Source organism: Podarcis bocagei (genome assembly GCF_964188305.1).
Source record: "Podarcis bocagei genome assembly, chromosome: 9".
In the NCBI taxonomy this organism is placed as follows: domain Eukaryota; kingdom Metazoa; phylum Chordata; class Lepidosauria; order Squamata; family Lacertidae; genus Podarcis; species Podarcis bocagei.
Window position 1 is genome coordinate 3,892,609 of NC_138134.1, and position 19,907 is coordinate 3,912,515.

A 19,907-nucleotide genomic window follows, 5' to 3' on the forward strand; every position below is an offset into this window, starting at 1 on the left:
AGATTTACTGCCCTTTTCCTTAAAGTCATTCCCAAGAGTCATGTCTAGCTAGCAGTACACAGTGGGCAAATTTATTTCTAATTTATTTCATTTCCCCTTTGAACTAAAGTGCAAAATAGTTGTAGTTGGAATACGTAGCATGCCGTGCTTTTCAAAGCAGAATAAGGCCCTTAGAAATGCATGACTCATACACTTTCATCTACCTAATAAACCTAAATTTATTCTTGAATGCCAGAGAATAGAATAAAGAACTTCATTCTTTTCTTCCAAAACAACTTCCTTTCTCCCTCACTGCTGATCTAATCTTATACTGCCTAATTGAGGCCATGACCTTGCATTCTATTGCATTGCAGAATGTGAGTTTCCCCTATAAAAAATGTCTGACATAATGCTTGATCAGCTCTAATAAAATGCATGTACACATCAATGAGTGTTCCCTTCCCTTTGTTGAAGAGTGTGTAGGAGGAAGCAAGCAGAAATTCAGCTTCAGCTATGCTAGGTAAAATAAAACAACCCTCCTCTCTCTCCCAAAACCAAAGTATCCTACAGAAATAATAATAGGGACCTATCCTTGGGATACAGTTTTTGGATTCTAAAATTGTGTAACTGAATTCCACTGTGACCTGGCAATTCTCAAGGAGCAAGCACAGTTATGTCTTGAGAGATCATGTGCTAGTTTACACCTGCACGCAGATCTCTTAATTTCTCAGCACTTGGTAAGTGCCATTGGGAGGTGTGAACTGGACTAACAAGAAAACATTCCGTTTCAGGCAATATGAGCATTTCATTCATTGTATGTGTCATGGCTCTTTTGCATATGCAAGCCATAGCACTTGACATTGCAGGCAGCAGGAAAGGAGATTCAGATGTAACCAATAATTTTTAAAAACAGTAACATAGAAGCGATTTGTGGTTACAGAGTCTATGTTCACATTACTGCCTTAAAAGGCAGGTGGTGCTGTGGTCTAAACCACTGAGCCTCTTGGGCTTGCCAATCAGAAGGTTGGCAATTCAAATCTGTGTGATGGGGGTGAGCTCCCGTTGCTCTGTCCCAGCTCCTGCCAACCTAGCAGTTCGAAAGCAGGCCAGTGTAGTAGACAAATAGGTGCCGCTGCGGCGGGAAGGTAAACGGTGTTTCCGTGCACTCTGGTTTCCATCACGGTGTCTAGTTGTGCCAGAAGCAGTTTAGTCCTGCTGGCCACATGACCCATAAACTGTCTGTGGAGAAACACCGACTCCCTCAGCCTGAAAAGCAAGATGAGCGCCGCAACCCCAGAGTCACCTTTGACTGGACTTAACCTAAACCCTTTTTAAAAAAACAACAACACATTACTGCCTTAGAACGCAGCTTGGTTCTCTTCTCAATTAGGAGATGGGGGAAATGCATAAAAAATCAGTACAGTGGTACCTCGGGTTAAGTACTTAATTCGTTCCGGAGGTCCGTTCTTAACCTGAAACTGTTCTTAACCTGAAGCACCACTTTAGCTAATGGGGCCTCCTGCTGCTGCCACGCCGCCGGAGCACGATTTCTGTTCTCATCCTGAAGCAAAGTTCTTAACCTGAAGCACTATATCTGGGTTAGCGGAGTCTGTAACCTGAAGTGTATGTAACCCGATGTACCACTGTACTTCATAAGAAATGACAAGATAGATGCAGCATAGAGCCATAGATATGGATTGTGGCTCATGTCATGTGTGCACCACTTGGGAGCGCACTGGGTGCAGAAGCTGATCTTCCAGGTGGAATGCAATCCTGCCCAGAACAGGCTGAACAGCACTTCCCACTCCAGACAAACCACCAGCCTACAGCAACTCTATCTTGTATGGACTGAAATTCAGATTATTGGTCTCCACCCTGTCAGTTCCCTAATGCAATGATTCAGCACTTCCAGAGCTTTGCCTGAGTTTGATATTTTTTTTCCTTTTTGGGGGGGGGGGGTAAGAGAAAGTAAAAGAGAGAGAAAGAAATAGTGGTGTGTTTCTGCAGAATACTGATGGCTCTTTCCTCCAAATCGTTGGATGACCTTAATGAGGGGCTTCATAGAGATGTGAAATAGCATGGGAGTCAAGCCAGAATGCTGTGGAACATTATAAGATAACTGCCATGGGGCGGAGGAATTCAGTGTCAAATTGGAAGCCTGCCGATAATCAAGATAGGAACAGGACCGCTACAAAGCAGTGCCTCCAGTTCCCATCCTGATAGGAAACTTTGGGTGATGAGTCTGAATGCCACTAAGAGATCCAAATGAATAAGGACACACAGTTCTGGCACCTCTCAGGGGGGTGTCATTGTATGATAAGAGAACAAGAGAGGCGTTCAGGGTGAGTTCCAGCACCCGTTTTCCTATAAAAATAGCACTGGACATGTACACCCAGGTGTATATCTACCCACAATGGCTATGCACATGTATTTATTTATTGGAATACTTGCATACCATTTTCCAACCCAAAGTTTTCAAAGTGGTTTACAAAGGTGACTTGCAAGCAGGTTTGAATAAAGTTGGGGTTTGTTTTTTTTTACATTCACAGCAGAGATGGGGTTCTGCATCTGGATCCATGCTGGAACAAAGGAAGAGACTCCTGCTCTGGCTTTTGTGGCCTCCGCGGGAGGTGGGGACAATGAGCAACTCCTTGCCCCAGGTTAGAATGTCTGTGTCAGGTGGGCAGGGCAGGGCTGTTGCTGCTATCAGCTGTGATACCAGTCAGCTGATTTGACGGCCGTTAGAATACTCACGTAGACAAGAGTGCCTGGCGTGCTCTGGTGCCTGGGGTCAGACACGACTGAACGACTAAAAAACAACAAAAACACTCACAAGACGGACCGGATGAATTTGTCATCCTCCCTCACCAAGGCCAGTGGAGGTTCTGGCCACTTTTCCAACAGCAGCCTTCCTTCAAAGTTGCCATGTGCTGATTCCATTGCCACATCTAGGCAGTTGCAAAGATCACTGGCCAGATCCTCCAGGTGCCCCTATTTTCTAGGGACAGTTCAGGATTTATAGAAGCCGTCCCAGTTTCTGATTTGATCCTGGAATGCCCTGCTTTTCCTTAAAGGTAAAGGTAGCCCTGACCGTTAGGTCCAGTCACAGACGACTCTGGGGTTGCGGTGCTCATCTCGCTTTATTGGCTGAGGGAGCTTCCGGGTCTTGTGGCCAGCATGACTAAGCGGCTTCTGGCGAACCAGAGCAGCGCATGGAAACGCCGTTTACCTTCCCGCTGGAGTGGTACCTATTTATCTACTTGCACTTGATGTGCTTTCGAACTGCTAGGTTGGCAGGAGCTGGGACTGAGCAACAGGAGCTCACCCCATCATTGCGGGGATTCAAACCGCCGACCTTCTGATCGGCAAGCCCTAGGTTCTGTGGTTTAGACCAGTGTTTCCCAACCGGTGTTCCGCGGCACACTACTGTGCCGTGAGACATCGGCTGGTGTGCCGTGGGAGGGAGGCGGGCGAGTCGGGCGGCGAGAGGCGGCGGCGGTGAGGATCCGCGTCGAGCCGGGGGCGGCTCCGCGGTGGTGGTGCCGAGCGGCGGGGCAGCGCGCGCAAAAGGGAGGAGCGCGAGACAGCGGAGGAGGAGGAGGCCGGCATGTCCGGGCAGCAGCAGCAACAGCAGCAGCAGCAACTCCCGGCGACGGCTCCTCAAGCCCCGCCGCCGCCCCCTCCTCCGCCCGCTATCGCCGCCACCACCACAACAGCCGCCGCCGCCTCAGCTGCCGCCGTCCCTCAGTCCCTCGCTCTGCTGCCTCCTCCCACCCCGGCAAGGGGGAGGCAAAAAAACTTTCACTTTTGTGCGTCCCTCCCGGCGTGACGCTGCGCGCTGACGTCACGGGGCGGGGCTTTAATGGTGGTGTGCCGCGAGATTTTTTTCCGGTAAACAGGTGTGCCGTTGCCCAAAAACGTTTGGGAAACACTGGTTTAGACCACAGCACCACACACGCCCCTCCCTACTTTTCCTTAGGACATCCCTATTTTCATCAGAGAAATGTTGCAGGGTATGGAGTTATGTGACCCCTGGAGCCATCTGAGGGCAGCCCTGTATAAGGAAGTTTTTTAATGTTTAATGTTTTATTATCCTTTTATATATGTTGGAAACCACCCAGAGTGGCTGGGGCAACCTAGTCAGATGGGTGGAGTATAAATAGTAAAATTAAAGTAATATTATTATGGAATAGAACATCCATGTTTTTCATCATAGAAATGTTGAAGGTTATGCTGGCCAATTAATAGGCAAAAGTCCAATCTATTCTGGAAATTTTACACAAAACATTGCAAAGAGCAGATTATGTCGTCTCCTCAGTTTCATCACATTGGTCTCCTTAAAATCATAAAATGACTTTGCAGTCATGTAGAGCAATACTATGAATGACTATTCTGAAGTGAGGCCCAATGAGTGCTACCTACTCCTTAAATGTGCCTAGAATAGCAGCCTTAAATATTAATTTCATTAGTTATTGCAGTTGCTTCAAACAGCTTCTCTAGCAAGATTGCGGAAAAGGAAATCTAAATGTTTGTTTGGGGAATATATCAGTGGTAAAGTTTAGCAATGTATTTTGCATTTCATGGAAGTGTGGTTAAAATCAGTTAGTTATTAACCTCTTCCATACTTGTGGTTGCTGATTTCATGATTCCTGTCTTCTGAGTAACATAGATGTTTTTGAAGTATTGCACACTCGGGTGATTTCATCCTACAGTTCTGATGTCTAAATACTGCATTACCTCACTGGATTCCTCCAACTGTATGTGACGAGCTGCCTACCAATTTTCACCCCACACCAACCACAGAATCGCAAGGAGGAATATTTTATTACGTAGCTTCCTCTTTTCAGCATAGCACCAAAGGCCAGAGAAATTGCCTTGGCACATCTCAAGCTATTTCCAGATAGGGATGAAGGAGAAATTTGGTTCACTTCACATTAATGCAAATCAACTTAATCTGCACTTCCCAAAGCAATATGAAAACTGGAACACAGCCATCCTTCAAAATATGCACTTATCCAAAGTTTATGATGCAGTTCTTCAATCGAAAGAATGTGTTCAAAAACGCATATATTGAGGTAAAGTATTCCTAAAAAAAAATGCATATCCTAGTAAAGCAATATACAAAAATATTGGGCAAATTGCTTGCAAAAATGTTACTGGGGAGTTGGGTACACCATGTAAACACCTGATTCTTCCACCTTAAATCAGACCCCAGTTATACATGAAGCAAGGCTTTGATTTCTTTCTTCCAGAAAGAACAGAGCGTGACTGAAAGCAAGAGATGGATTTCATCTTTTGCTTTCCATCATTAGCAATGCCACTGCCGCCAGGTATTAAAAAGAATGCAAAGCACAGGCCCATGAAAGACATTTGCTTCTGGGAAAATTAAAATGACCTGTGGCTGGGGGAATACTTTGCTCAGCCACTTTGCACACAAAGTAAAAATAGATATCAAAAATAAAATGGGGAGGAGGCAGGAGATCCGGGAACCAGGTTAACAGGCCTGAGCCCCCTAGGCTACCCGCTAACAACACTAAAATTTGCACATGGAAGTGAACCAGCATGACCTGGAGGATGGTTATCTGCTTGCAATTGCATGGAGAGTTCAACATAGAAAAAACTGCAGCCAGATTCAGTTACTGTGAAGGGAAATGCATTCTGTAGCCATCCAGGCACATACTATGCATTGGCATGAGCACATGGTCATGCGGGCGCCTGGAGAGCAGGTTACAACGCCTGCGCTCCTCACAGGGCATTTTGCTGCTGTGTCACACCAAATGAAGCCATGCTTTGATCTAGTGTATTGTGTGAAATCAAAGCTCATGGTTTAGTTCTCTCCAGACTAATCACACTCTGTAACCACACCTTGCCCTATAGTTTACAGCTCACTCTGCCTGGAATAGCTGAACCACGAGCCAAACCATAGCCTAGCTCAGAACAGTGCGGCAGCAAAAGAGCTGGGTGGGAGTCAAGCAGATGTGATCTCTCCTCTTGGGGGCTACACCTTTGTGCTAAGCCATGGCTTGCTGGCGCTTGATGCGCAAAGTAGGCACCCGCCCTGCAAACTAATATACCTCTCCATCTTGGCCTAGATGAGATCAAACATTTATCATTTATCATTTATGATGGGGCCAGCCTGATGGCCCTCTAGGTCTTGTTGAACTGCAGTTCCCATCAGGTCCGGTCATAGGAGCCAACGTGTGGGGGCTGAGGCCCCTTCGCCCTCCTCAATAATATATTTGAGGGGGCAGCACCCAAAAGTTGCTGGGCATTGCCATTCAAATGGTGTGTGCGCACCGCACTATTCCAGCTGGTCCCCCTGAGTCCAGTTAACTTCACCAAATGGTCAGGAATGGCTGGAGTTGTATGTAGGCCACAACATTTGGTGGAGGACACAGGTTTCCCACAACTGATCCAAAATGTCCATCTATAGAAAACAGTGGGAGCCTATTAATTAATTATTATTCACTTTCATGCCCACCTTAAAATATTGCTGCACTTGATTGTGTTATCACATTTAACAACTCTCTTTTCTGACTGCATTCTTCTCTGATTCATTTGCATGTATATTTTCCAGCTAACTAGAAAACCTCAAACAAAGTCAAGTGTCCCAGATGTGATTTGACAGGCCACAAAGTCAAATAAACTGAGAAGGGGAAGGAGTAAGTAGGTGCATGAGATATTGTTATGTGAATCTCTGAGCAGTGAGAGACTTCAGGGGTGCCAGCACTGACCCAGCCTTCAGTTTCCTTGAAATCAAGGTCACTGGAGACTGTGGTGACTTATGATCGATGGTTTAATTTACACACATCTACATCCTGAGCATCAGATGGCAGGGCTTACAGCGTTAACATGCCAAAGTATCCTCATTAGGTTTCCAGAGAGGCCCCCTCAAAGCCATGGGTTTGGTTTCTGCACAGAGAGCAGGAGCAGTCTCTGCTGAGACCCTGACCCATTGCTCTCCTGCCCCTAAAAGGACGTCGCCTCTAGCCAGGTGGGGTGGAGTAGGGAGACTCATCCCCTCCGTCTGGAGGGAAATAGTTGGAAAGTCACATGGGTTAAGTAAGAACGTTGTGTACTATATCAGTTTTACTTCTCTGTTCTGCAGCTGAGAGGCCCTACCTGCCTGAGGAGGGAGAAAGGGGTGAGATCTTGCTAGCTGCTTTAAGTACCAAGTAATGCTTTCCTGGATGAAACCGGTGTTCTAGCTCCATAGTTCCTAGGTCCAATTTTGGTACTGAAACTGCCTTGGGCACATAGCTGTCAACCGTCCCTTACTTGGCGGGAAACTCCCTTATCCCAGCGCTGTGTCCCGCTGCTGTCCCTTATTGATGATGTCCCTTAAATTTCCCGGGTTTCAAAGGAAGCAGCTCCTCTCCCTCCCTCCCTGCCGGCCAGGGAGGAGGGAGGCTCCGACTGTGTTGCTTGGCTGCGTTGCTCACCCAATAAGGAGTCTAAGAACGACTGGGGGGTGGAGCTTGCCTGCCTTGTGCCGATCAAATCGGCCGTGTTGCCTGGGGACTCGCCTTTGCTCAGTGCTTCCCAGCGGTGGTTTTCCTTGCTGCATCCCCTTTGCCGGGTTGCTGCGCTGTGGGAACCACCGCTTGAAGCTTTGTTTGGCTGCTGGATGGGCTTTCTGCCTTTGGACTGGAGGAGCTCAGAAGTTGAACATACCTGTGCCTGGAAAATCCCTTATTTTGGCTGCTGATCCCTTATTTTCGAGGCTGCTGGTCCCTTATTTTCAAATCTGTAAGTTGACAGCTATGCTTGGGCATCCTGTATGATGGCCTTTGTCAGAAGAGAGACTGGGGGAGTATTTTAGGTTGTGTGCAAGTTTAGATTGTTTATCTTTTATTCTAATTATCTCTCTTTTTAAGTGGCTTTGAGTTTCACCTTTACCCCCCAAAAGTAGCTAATAAATAAAATTATTATTATTATTATTATTATTATTATTATTATTATTATTATTAATAGTGTCAGCCTGAAATATGTTTTTAGGCTGAAAACTCAAACCAAAACAGACCTGACAGTGACAAGCAGAAACTTGGGCAGAGATCACCAGCTGCAGCTGCTGCCTAGCTATGACATCAAACAGCCTTTTGAATCATGACAGTTATCACAGCCCAAAATTACCCTAGGAGTCTTTGTTCTTACCCTGCCAGAAGATTGCACTGAAAGGATCTGGCTACCCACTTCTCATTGCAAAGCCTCATAAAGTTTATATTGATCAGTTTGTTCCTGTGATGAAATTCCATAAAATAATTACTACCTCTTTCCTGGTATCTAATTAGACACAACTGAGCTAAGGATTAAGACACATGTTCTGCCTGGCTGTAGGAAAGTAAACAGTAAACAGGAAATATGAAGCAATTCCTCAATGGATCCCTAAGTGCTGGTCCTTGACTTTAATAGCACCTTCTCTTGCTTCCTGTCAAGATGATCAGTCAGTCGCTGTCAATATGCAATTTCCCCCCTCCTAACTTTTTTCATGGATTTCCCCCGTTGGTCAGAATTAAAGAAAGCCAAACCCATTCACACATATGGAAGGAAGCAAGGGGGAACTTTGCTAATATGGTATCTTGAGTGAGGAAAAATTTGGTGTGTGTGTGTGTGTGCGCGCGCACACTCACTCTCTCTCTCACACACTCACGTTGCAGTGGCTCCAGTGGGGCTGGGGAAGTACAAAGTTGTCTACTTGGAGGTGGTACTGTAGTGGCACGGAGGAGAGCTGCCTACCCAGTCCAGCCACCTGGGGCACACAAGGAGATTCCAAGGGGCCCCTCCAGCCCTGAGGTGCCCAGGGCACACAAACTGGGGTCGGGGAAGGGCCCTCCTGACTGCACCTCACAATCCTCTTCAGTGGGGGCCTGGCACTTGCCTTCAATGCTCAGTGGAGGAGGAAGGGGGGTGGGGGCGGTTTGCCCAGGTGTCACTCCTGAGGGGGGTGACAAAATGCCAGGCAGCACTCACTCTGGGGCCTGCAGCACGCCCAAGCCACGTGTCTCTCCTTGGAGTGACGCGGTGGCTTACGTGCCCACAGGCTCTGTGCTGCCCCAAACGGTCCGCCCGCTGCCTCACCCTCAGCTGTAGGGTGGCTGAGTGGGAGGAGGCAGGCAGACTCCTCGGAGGCCCCATGGAGTGTCCTTCCCCGGCTCGTCCTGCCCCACAGGCGGCTGGCCCTGCCCCTGGGCACAGGATACCCAATCGGCTTGCTCCGCTGCTGCCCATGCCATCCCTTCACCTCTGGAAGCACCCCCAGGATTGGGACCTCCCTGGTGGCTGCAGCTCCCTCAAGTGGCACCTGAGCCCGGTCCAGGAAAACAAGTCTCCTGGCTGTAGCAGAGACCCCGAGAGAGCAGGAGGAGGAGGAGGAAGAAGCAGTGACCGGAGCAGCTGCACCAGCTCTGACCATGAGGTGCCTTGTCGTCCGTAGGTAGGCCTCGGACTGCTCCCTTAGCTTGGCACCCTGTGCAGGTGTGTACCAGCCGTACCACCCTAATTCCAGCACCAGTGCAGAAGGAAGGAAGGAAGGAAGGAAGGAAGGAAGGAAGGAAGGAAGGAAGGAAGGAAGGAAGGAAGGAGAGAAGGAGGGAGAGAGGGAAAGAGCAGGCAAGCTTGGCACCAATGCACACTTTGTTTGCTTTTCCCTTTGTTGAGTGTATGGATTTTTTTAAAGAGTGTGGGTGGGGCCACATGATTATTTATTTGGTGGGACTGTGAAATATCGAAAGATGATGTCTACTGAATGATTTGCAAGGTGAGAGGAGGAATTATCAAATGAGAGCCTGGTTGCCGAGTACCCTTATTGAAAGCAGCCATGTGCAGGTAAAGCTCAAGCAGGACTGCTCAGGTGTTACTCTAAATTTATGTCGGGGGGGGGGGACATTTGTGCCTGCTGCCCCCTTCACTGGCCCTGTTCTGCATGTGCAGCAGAATGAAGTAGGAAACATGAAAAGGTACTGTGGACTGTGCCTGCAGCTCACAGGGTTTCTTGCAAGTTCGAAAGGCGAAACAAAACAGCTCACACTTCAAGGAGAAAGATTCTCCTTTAAGCTACTTCTTGCTCTGCTAGCTTTCTGCTTGCATGTTCTTTGCTTAGCGCGAGAGAAAATTAAAAACCCCGATTCCCACTTGTGACCTGAAGCAATCTTAGGGTTGCATCCTAAATGTGCCAAGGCTGACGCTGGTTTTCCTAGCTTGCCAGAACATATCAACCTAATTCTTGGCTACAAAGCAAATCTTAATAGATAATACTCCCTTCTCTCTTCTTTCTACTATTTCTTCCTTAATTATTTTTTACAGAAAATAGAAATGGTGAGGAAAAAGAAAAGCTGCTGTCAAAAATGCTTTTGTTTTCATGATGCAGAGAAATCCTGGGGAAATCCACGACAGAAGACTTCTCTAGTGCTGTTTGTGACATCTTCATTCAAGCATAACATGTTTTTATTCCCTCCAGAACAACTCTTTGAAAAATGGCTTTTAGTAAGACTCTTGAGTGCCATTACCCACATCTTCTCCTCCCGCTGGTAATGTTTAGAAAAAGGAATGCATCATGTTCCATGTATCCCCGTCCCTCTGAAGGATTTGGATAAACTGTGAAGCAGGTTCCGATCTAACTCTCCTTTTCTACCTCCTTTTAACTGGTAATTGCTGCCACTGTTTCTTTCTGGAGGAAACACCTGGGAAGTGTACAGGGTTCCTTTCCTCGGTCTCCCCTTCGGTCTTGTCTCACAGCCTTGTTGCACAAGCAGATGGCTAAGCCTGAAGGCACAGAAGCTCCTGAGTTTGCCATATCCCCAGTCAGAGCAGATCTCCAAATGGAGAGCATTTAGGCTTCAGGATACACAGTAACAAAAGAGGAAGAGGTCCAACAGCACAAATGGAAACAAAAAAGATCCACTTTTACCTTAACGCAGTGAAGGTGATCCATTAGGGCAGGCTTCCTCAAACTCAGCCCCCCAGATGTTTTGAGACTACAGTTCCCATCATCCCTGACCACTGGTCCTGCTAGCTAGGGATCATGGGAGTTGTAGGCCAAAAAACATCCAGAGGGCCAAGTTTGAGGAAGCCTGGGTAAGGGCAAGTGGGGCACTGCCCATCGGCTATCCCTCCTTAGTCTTGGCTTTTCCTTTATAGAATTCAGTAGAGAGAAAGATGAGGGCAAAATGAGAATATGTTGGCTCTGCCTGCCATTGACTCTAGCGCCACCTACTGTTGGGCTCCCATTGGGCACCATCCACTACTGATTTTATAGGATGTGGGTCTAAACCACTGAGCCTCTAGGGCTTGCTGATTGGAAGTGTGATGGCCTGGGATTCCGAGTCTGAGAGTGAACCGGAGGAATCCCAGCCGGCACAGGAGTCCCCGCCTCCAGGGCCGGCTGAACTGGGGCAAGGCCTAGATGCTGAGGAGCCTGCACCTGTGCCAGATCCTCAGGGGCAGGCACCAGGTGAGACCATTCTGGCCCCAGAGGTGCTGGAGGACTCAGTGGCTACAGGTGAGCCTCCCCCGGAGCCCAGTAACCCTTCGGCCTCTCCTGAACTGCAGAGGCTTAGGGCAGAGAGGCGAAGGGAACTGGTCTCTCCCAGGAGGAGTGCTCGCCTTAAGGCCAGGAGAGGCGGGGCTCCTGGGGGCCGGGACCGCCCCCGGCCTTAGAAGAAGATAAAGGTCAGGCAGCCCGGTCCCAGGTTGCGGGAGCAACGTCGTTGTGGAGTACCTGCTTTACCCAGACCTAGATCTGCACTCCCAGTGTGCCTGTTCCTCGCCCGGCTTCCTGCTCCTGACTCTCCGGTGTTTCTGTTCCTCGCCCGGCTTCCTGCTACTACTCTCCGGTGTTCCTGTTCCTCGCCCGGTTTCCTGCTACTACTCTCCGGTGTTCCTGTTCCTCGCCCGGCTGCCCGCTGCGGACCTACCCGTGTTCCTGTTCCCCGCCTGGCTTCCTGCTGCTGCCCTTCCAGCGTTCCTGTTCCCCTGCCTGGCTCCCTGTTTTGGACCTCGCGTCTCATCCAGTGTTCGTCTACCCTGCTAGTGACTCTGGACTGAACTTCGGCTACGGTATTAGTACCTCCCCCCCCCCCCGGGGCCAGCACAGGAAGGTTGGCAAGGATTGGAAGGTCCTGCAATGGAGTGAGCTCCCATTGCTCTGTCCCAGCTCCTGCCAACCTAGCAATTCGAAAACATGTAGAAAAATAGGTACTGCTGCTGTGGAAAGGTAAATAGCTTTTCCGTGCACTCTGGCACTCGTCATGGTCCTCCGTGTACCAGAAGTGTTTTAGTCATGCTGGCCACATGACCCAGAAAACTGTCTGTGGACAAACGTCAGCTCCCTAGGCCTGAAAGTGAGATGAGCACTGCAACCCCATAGTCGCCTTTGACTGGACTTAACCATACTGATTTTATTATATTTGGAAAAATGCAAGCCGGTCTAAACTCATTGGTATTTATGAGGGACAATAAATTGGATATGGACTTAGTCCTACTTAACAGACATTCCATTGGTACGCTAGCCATGATAGACTTACGTCCTGTTGATTTCAACAGGTCTGCTCTAAGCATAACTAAATCTTGATCCAACTCAACTTAAATTTTGTAGTGTAAATATGTCCTAATAATTTGCCTCGCAGGCCGGCCACCAGAGAGTCACTGAATTATATGATGCAGTACTTAAAAGAAGAAGTGTGCATGTCAAGCAATGTAAACCTGCAAATATGGAGCAAAAGAAGCAAGACACTAAAACCAGGAAGTTTTCTGCTGTAAAGTGAACAAGTAAAGCAGAGCACAGAACTTGCTGTTGTGTGCCTGAAGAATCTTTGCTTATGTTGTGGAAGAAGGCCAGCACACATGATAAATGACTTTATCTTGTTTAACGATTTATTGCAGGCTACCCTAGCATTACATGTCCATAACTTTATTATATCTAATTGTGCAGCTTGTGATTTTATTTCCTGCAAGCATATGTAGAGATAGATAATATATCCTAACTGAGTTTCCTTTGGTTCCTAATTCAAGAAAAGGGACAGACAACTGTTTGCTATCAAGAACAGTTAAGTCCCTAGGAGTCTGACTAGGAAAAAAGACAATAAACTGTTGAATTTAACTGAATATGTACTGTGTGTACAACACAGAACATTGTTGACTCTGAACCATACATACAGAATGCTAAATTCAATATTCAATGGGTTCATTGAGAAACTCAGTCTTTGTGAGTCCCAATGTCTGCAACTGCCCTGATCTGCAACTCCTGGCCTAGACCAATGTGTAGATCGGAACTTAGACCACAACCCTAAACACAGTCACCTGGAAGTAAGTCTCATTCAACTACCTTCTACATGCCTCTCAAGGCAATTTACATATGTACCATAAAAATAACTAAAATGTTTTTAAAGTTTTTTTTAAATGTGGCTGATGATTTATTTGATTTCCTTCACCATACAGGCTGTGGTTCCCTCTTTCTTCTCTGATTCGGGCAAAGAATGAGGATCACTTGAGGACTCGGAGGGGGGAATGAGCCCTGATGAGGTGGGAGACCCAGAGGCTACCCCCTCCCAGCCTGTGGAGAATGAGCAGCGCCCAGAGGCTGTGACAGAGCAAGAGGAGGAAGAGGAGGTGCACCTGGCGATGTCTTCCAGAGGTTTCTTAAGAGATCCCTGAAGAGAAGAGAAGAGAGAACCCCACCCCAAGAGAAGTGCCTGTCTTCAGGCCAGGAATTCCTGCAGAGAGGGGGGGCCTCTCATGAGTAATTGAACAATCCCCAGCTCTGCTTTAAAGTTTGATGAGTAGGTGGGGAAACTTGTTGGAACAACTCGGTGTCTTCCATGCATTCCTGGAGTCTTGCTACTACTCGTGAACTCTTGAACCTTGGTCTTTGTTCTTGGTCCAGATTTATTGGTGTTACTCTTCTGCCTTGTAAGAGCACTATCCCTAGAATTTTCATTTACTTTGCCACTGAGTTTTTGAACTGTTAAACTGCTGCAATAAAAGTTTACTACTTTACTTTGAAGTAAGCATCTCTGTGGTCTGGGCTTTGAAGATAAGATTCAGACAAATTACAGTCAAGAATGTTGTTGTTGTTGTTTAGTCATTTAGTTGTGTCCGACTCTTCGTGACCCCATGGACCAGAGCACGCCAGGCCCTCCTGTCTTCCACTGCCTCCCGCAGTTTGGTCAGACTCATGCTGGTAGCTTCGAGAACACTATCCAACCGTTTCGTCTTCTCTTCTCATGAGGTGGCCAAAGTATTGGAGTCTCAGCTTCAGGATCTGTCCTTCCAGTGAGCACGCAGGGCTGATTTCCTTAAGAATGGAGAGGTTTGATCTTCTTGCAGTCCATGGGACTCTCAAGAGTCTCCTCCAGCACCATAATTCAAAAGCATCAATTCTTCAGTGATCAGCCTTCTTTATAGTCCAGCTCTCACTTCCATACATCACTACTGGGAAAACCATAGCTTTAACTATACGGACCTTTGTTGGCAAGGTGATGTCTCTGCTTTTTAAGATGCTGTCTAGGTTTGTCATTGATTTTCTCCCAAGAAGCAGGCGTCCTTTACTTTCGTGGGTGCTATCACCATCTGCAGTGATCATGTAGCCCAAGAAAGTAAAATCTCTCACTGCCTCCATTTCTCCCCCTTCTATTTGCCAGGAGGTGATGGGACCAGTGGCCATGATCTTCGTTTTTTTGATGTTGAGCTTCAAACCATATTTTGCACTCTCCTCTTTCACCCTCATTAAAAGGTTCTTTAATTCCTCCTCACTTTCTGCCATTAGTGTTGTGTCATCTGCATATCTGAGGCTGTTGATATTTCTTCCGGCAATCTTAATTCCGGCTTGGTATTCATCCAGCCCAGCCTTTCGCATGATGAATTCTGCATATAAGTTAAATAAGCAGGGAGACAATATACAGCACGGGTGTCAAACACAAGGCCCGCGGGCCGAATCCGGCCCGCCAGACCTCGTCATGTGGCCCGTGTAGCCAGCAATTCCTGGTGTCTGTAAGGGCCGCCCCCTTCCTCCGCAAGCCCTTTTATCAATGACAAAGGCAGGAACGCTCCTTCCGCGCCTATCCGGCTCTGCAAAAGGCAACCCTTTCACGTGCTTGATTTGCAACCCAACCCAGCCGCGCGGTGCCCTTTCTGATTTCTCCCTCTCCTCCTCGCCAAGCCCCGAATCGAGCCCGCCCTCCGCTGTCAAGGCCTGTCTGGCTCGCAGTACCCATTGCGGTGCTTTCTTCTGGGAAATGCGGACTGCTTTCCGGCTCTCGGCCCTCGCTTTGCCCGCTTGGACGGAGCAAAGCACACGACACCGGCTGCGCCATCGCGGGGTCCGCGCGCGTAAGAGCCGCCGCTGCGCACGAAGCTAGGGATCCTTCTCTCTCTCCCTCCCTCGGTTCACCTTTGGCCCTGATCGGAGAGGCCTGATCCCGGGCCATCGCTCGCTCTTCCCTCTTGCACGAGTGACTCGCCCGCCGCTGCCGCCTCCTCCTCCTCTCCTCCCAGAAAGGCAGGCTGGATGCGGGAGGGTGCACCTTTAAAGTGCTGCACATTTTCTGCAGTGTGTACAAACACCGAGGTCTAGCCGCAAAGTTAGCAAGCCTAGGCCCTTATTAAGGTGGGCTGGAGGAGGGTTGGCTCGGAAAGCCACGCGGGTCGCTCTGTGCCCGCCCCCCTCCAAGCAACCCACGCGCGACGGGTGCTGGCTGAGCAAGGTCGCTGCTGCAAAAAATAAATAAAGAGAGCACGAAAGCAAAATCCGCGCGCCAGGGGAAGCTTGGCCGGAGGAAGCCAAGCAGCAGCGGCGGACACATAGTCCTACAGATACAACCGGCCCTTTGAGGGTGACCAAACTGCTGATGCGGCCCCCGATGAATTTGAGTTTGACACCCATGATATACAGCCTTGTCGTACTCCTTTCCCAATTTTGAACCAATCAGTTGTTCCATATCCAGTTCTAACTGTAGCTTCTTGTCCCACATAGAGATTTCTCAGGAGACAGATGAGGTGATCAGGCACTCCCATTTCTTTAAGAACTTGCCATAGTTTGCTGTGGTCGACACAGTCAAAGGCTTTTGCATCAGAAGTAGATGTCTTTCTGGAACTCTCTAGCTTTCTCCATAATCCAGCACATGTTTGCAATTTGGTCTCTGGTTCCTCTGCCTCTTCTAAATCCAGGTTGCACTTCTGGGAATTCTCAGTCCATGTACTGCTTGAGCCTGCCTTGCAGAATTTTACAGCCAAGAATAGGTGGGTCCTAATATATCAAGTGTCCAAGGCCACAATAAAGAGGTGCATCTTCCACATAGGACAAAAAAATACACAATGAAAGTTGCAGACACACCTCTGTGGGGAAGAAACTCCTTAACTTAGACACTGCCATAAGATTGCCACCCACAACATCTGCAGAGAATTCCCCCACCCCAACTTAACCTACTGCTGATGTTACAGCATTCTGCATTTCCCCACACCCAGTTCCCATCATTTGCTGCGGCTGCTGCTGAAGCATCCAGAGACCATATTCCATAGAAGCTCCTACCAAGGAGAAAGCCACCCACAGAACTTCACTTTGGGGGTAACACAGAAATGTTCATGAATTCATCCATGCAGGCCACAAAAGAACCCTACTGCATTCATGACAGATGCAGTAAGAATAGTGAAATAAATTCATAGAATTGTAGAGCTGGAAGGGACCAGGAGTTGTCCCCAAAATTGATATGCCTCACCTGTTCTACTTTTAAAGATGCAGAACGGGATCCATTGTTCATAGAATCACAGAACTGAAGAGTTGGAAGGGACATTGAGGATAATCTAGTCCAACCCCCTGCAATGCAAGAATCTCAAAGCATCCATTACAGATGGCCAACCAACTTCTGCTTCAAAACCTCCCATGAGGAGAGTCCACAACCTTCTGAGGGAGTCTGTTCCACTGTCAAACAACTCTTACTGTCAGAAAGTTCTTCCCAATGCTTAATGGGTAATGTCTTTCTTGTAGCTTGAATCCACTGGTTTGAGGAGAAAACAAGCTTGTTCCATCTTCCATGTGACAGCCCTTTAGGTACTTGAATATGACCATAGTATCTCCTCTGTCTCCTCCTTTCCAGGCTAAACATACTGAACTGCCTCAAATGTTCCTCATAAGGCTTGGTTTCCAGACCCTTGATCATCTTGGTTGCCCTCCTCTGCACACCTTCCAGCTTGTCAATATTCTTCTTCAGTTGTGGTGCCCAGAACTGGACACAGTATTTCAGGTGTGGTCTGATCAAGGCAGAATAGAGTGGTACCATGACTTCCCTTGTTCTGGACACCATACTTCTGTTGATGCAGCCTAGAATAGCATGAGCTTTTTTCTCTCTGCTACATCTCACTGTTGAGTCATGTTAAACTTGTGGTCTACTAAGATGCCTAGATTCTTCTCACATGTACCACCGGCAAGCCAGGTGTCCCCCATCTTATATTTGTAAAGCTGGTTCTTCCTGTCGAAGTGTAAAAACTTACTTGTCCCTATTGAAATTTTATTTTGTTAGTTTGGGCACAGTTCTCCAATCTGTTAAGGAAGTGGTTTCCCAGCTTTTTGAGTCCATGGCTTCCTTGACCAACCACATTCTTTCTGTGGCTCCACTGGGGGAACCACTTAAACTAGGGGTTTCATTACAGGATGCCCACAAGTGGGGATTCTCCCGTTCCACCTCACCTCTGCCCTGCCCTGCCCCGTCCCACCCCACTCCTTTTCGATGCCGTTTTTGGCGTGCGTGTAAGTGGGAACGCACATGCTGACAGGAACCCAAGCAATGCAGGCACCAGATCAGGGATGGAAACAACCATCTCCCCCCAAAATGGCGCACACAAGCCACTTCTCCCTCCCTCATTGGAGAGATCTCAACCTGCACCCCTCTTCCCACAGCAGTGACCCCTTCACACCCAGCACAGGCTCTCTGAGGTGCAGATTTACTCCCAAGTAAAAGCCTTTTTTCTCCATTATGCCCCCTCAAGCAGCAGATCAAAGGGGCACCATTAACACTCCCTCCCCCCAGCAGTCACTATCAGCTGGCCTGACCCAGCCCAAGCAGCCAAATAGCAGCAGATCAAAAAGGCAAAAAGCCTCTGAGAAGCAAGAAGACCCTGAAAATTTCTGGCTTACCCACACCTTAGCAACAGACAAGGGCAGCCAAATCTCTATTTAGGGACACCAGCAGAGGCATACTTTCCCCTTCTACAGGACATGCTTGTGCTCTACCTCACTCTGAGCTTGTGGAAGGAGCCTCTACATAAGCGTACCAGAAATGGAGAGCAGGGGGAGGGGAGAGACTAGGAATCTAGGAATCTGGGACTGGGAGGCAGTGAGGAAGAGGAGGACTCTAGGAAGCAAGACCACTGCAAGTTAAAGACACAGGCACCTATGAATGTTCCTTGGAGAGGAAGGGAGAGAAATAATGCAGGAATATATGGGCTGCAAGTTAATGAAAGGATGCCTCTGACCCCGGGGCTCCCTTGAATGCTCCTCAAGTCTCCCCAGGGCGCCAGGCACACTGGTTGACAACCAATATGTTAAGGCTATCTTGAATTCTGATTCTGAGATTCTGAAACTCTGAGAACGGCGATGGAAAATCAATCAACCGGGACGGCTATCAACTTTCCCCCTGAAGAAGTATTAAAGAAGCTGGAACTAAACTGAAGTAACTATTAAAGTGTTAAAAGATCTGCAAGCTCCATTATTTTATTTTGTGCTACTTATTGGTGTTGCAAGTCCCATACTGTACAGGGATATTATGACGGAAAGATGATGAAAGAACAGCATATCTCCTATTCTGTCTTTGCAAATTTAGCTGCACTTAAAAGGATAAAGTAACATTTTGTAAACTCTTGAACACATCCCTGAAGAAACTCACAGGCAGCCTGGTTCTATATGTGTTTACTCAGAAGTAAGCCTTACTGAGTTCAGTAAGGACATATTGCCAAGTAACTGCATATCAAATTTTAAACATAGCTTTTTTTTAATCTGATGAAATATCAGTTTTACTTTAACTTATTTATAGTAAGAAGATATAGTTGTTTTATTTATTCATATTTATATGACTGTAGACACACATTCTCATCCATACATTCATATTTACATATAATATTTTAACCATTCTTACCTTATAAGGCCAGGAACAGAATACATAAGTAACTCTTCAGAAATGAAATATGCCTGGGAAGCTCTCAACTGCTATAATTCTGATCACATGAGTGTTGCTAATAGCATTTGAGAAAAGAAAATGCATCCTATTGCTCCTCTTTCCTCCTTTCTGCCTTTCAGAAGGCTTTTTGGCAATTATTTTCCAATTCCCCTACTGGGCATAACAGCCATCATTCACTCATACCTTCCTAGCAGCTTTAAGGAATGTTCATCTGCCTTCAGAAACCCTTCCCACAATCAATAAAGGAAACACTACTGAAGAATCACACCCTCATTTAGGTTGCAGGCTCAGAAATATTTAAAAATTCCTTAAACTTCACCATCCACACCACACACTGAAATTGTGGAGAGAAATCTTTGACAAACATTATGAATTTTGGGACCTAGACTACTAAAATGTTTTGTGAAAATCCTCATCGTTTTGGTCAACTCAGCTTCACCATCCTTAGCTTAGCTGAACCTTGGGATCCATATATTTCAAGAAGTTTAAAACTATTTGATTTATGAATTGCAGTTCACTGTATGACAGTATCCACAGGGTCTTGGAGGCTAAATTAGAAATGATAATAAATTGGCAGCGAGCCACAGTGCAGTCCACAAAGGCAGCACAAAAGATGGGAAGATAATGGCAATGGTGCTCTGCAGAGCATTTATCTGCCCCATACTTTTAGATTTGAAGGGGGCCGGCCCAACGCATTTTGGCACAAGGTGAACCACAAAATGGCGGCAGGGGGGCTGCCAGAGAAGGAGAGGTGAGGGAAGATCT

The 19,907-nt window shown here is 47.4% G+C and overlaps 1 protein-coding gene across 1 annotated transcript in view; it reads right to left on the reverse strand.

Moving 5' to 3' along the window:
- The window catches only part of SLC2A9 (solute carrier family 2 member 9), a gene marked incomplete at its 3' end in the record, with an annotated part of 83,517 nt that extends 64,399 nt beyond the window's left edge, over positions 1 to 19,118 (reverse strand). Inside the window, exon 1 of the mRNA XM_081207698.1 lies at positions 19,101 to 19,118. The remainder of the gene's footprint in view (positions 1 to 19,100) is intronic.
- Between the last annotated feature and the right edge of the window lie 789 nt (positions 19,119 to 19,907).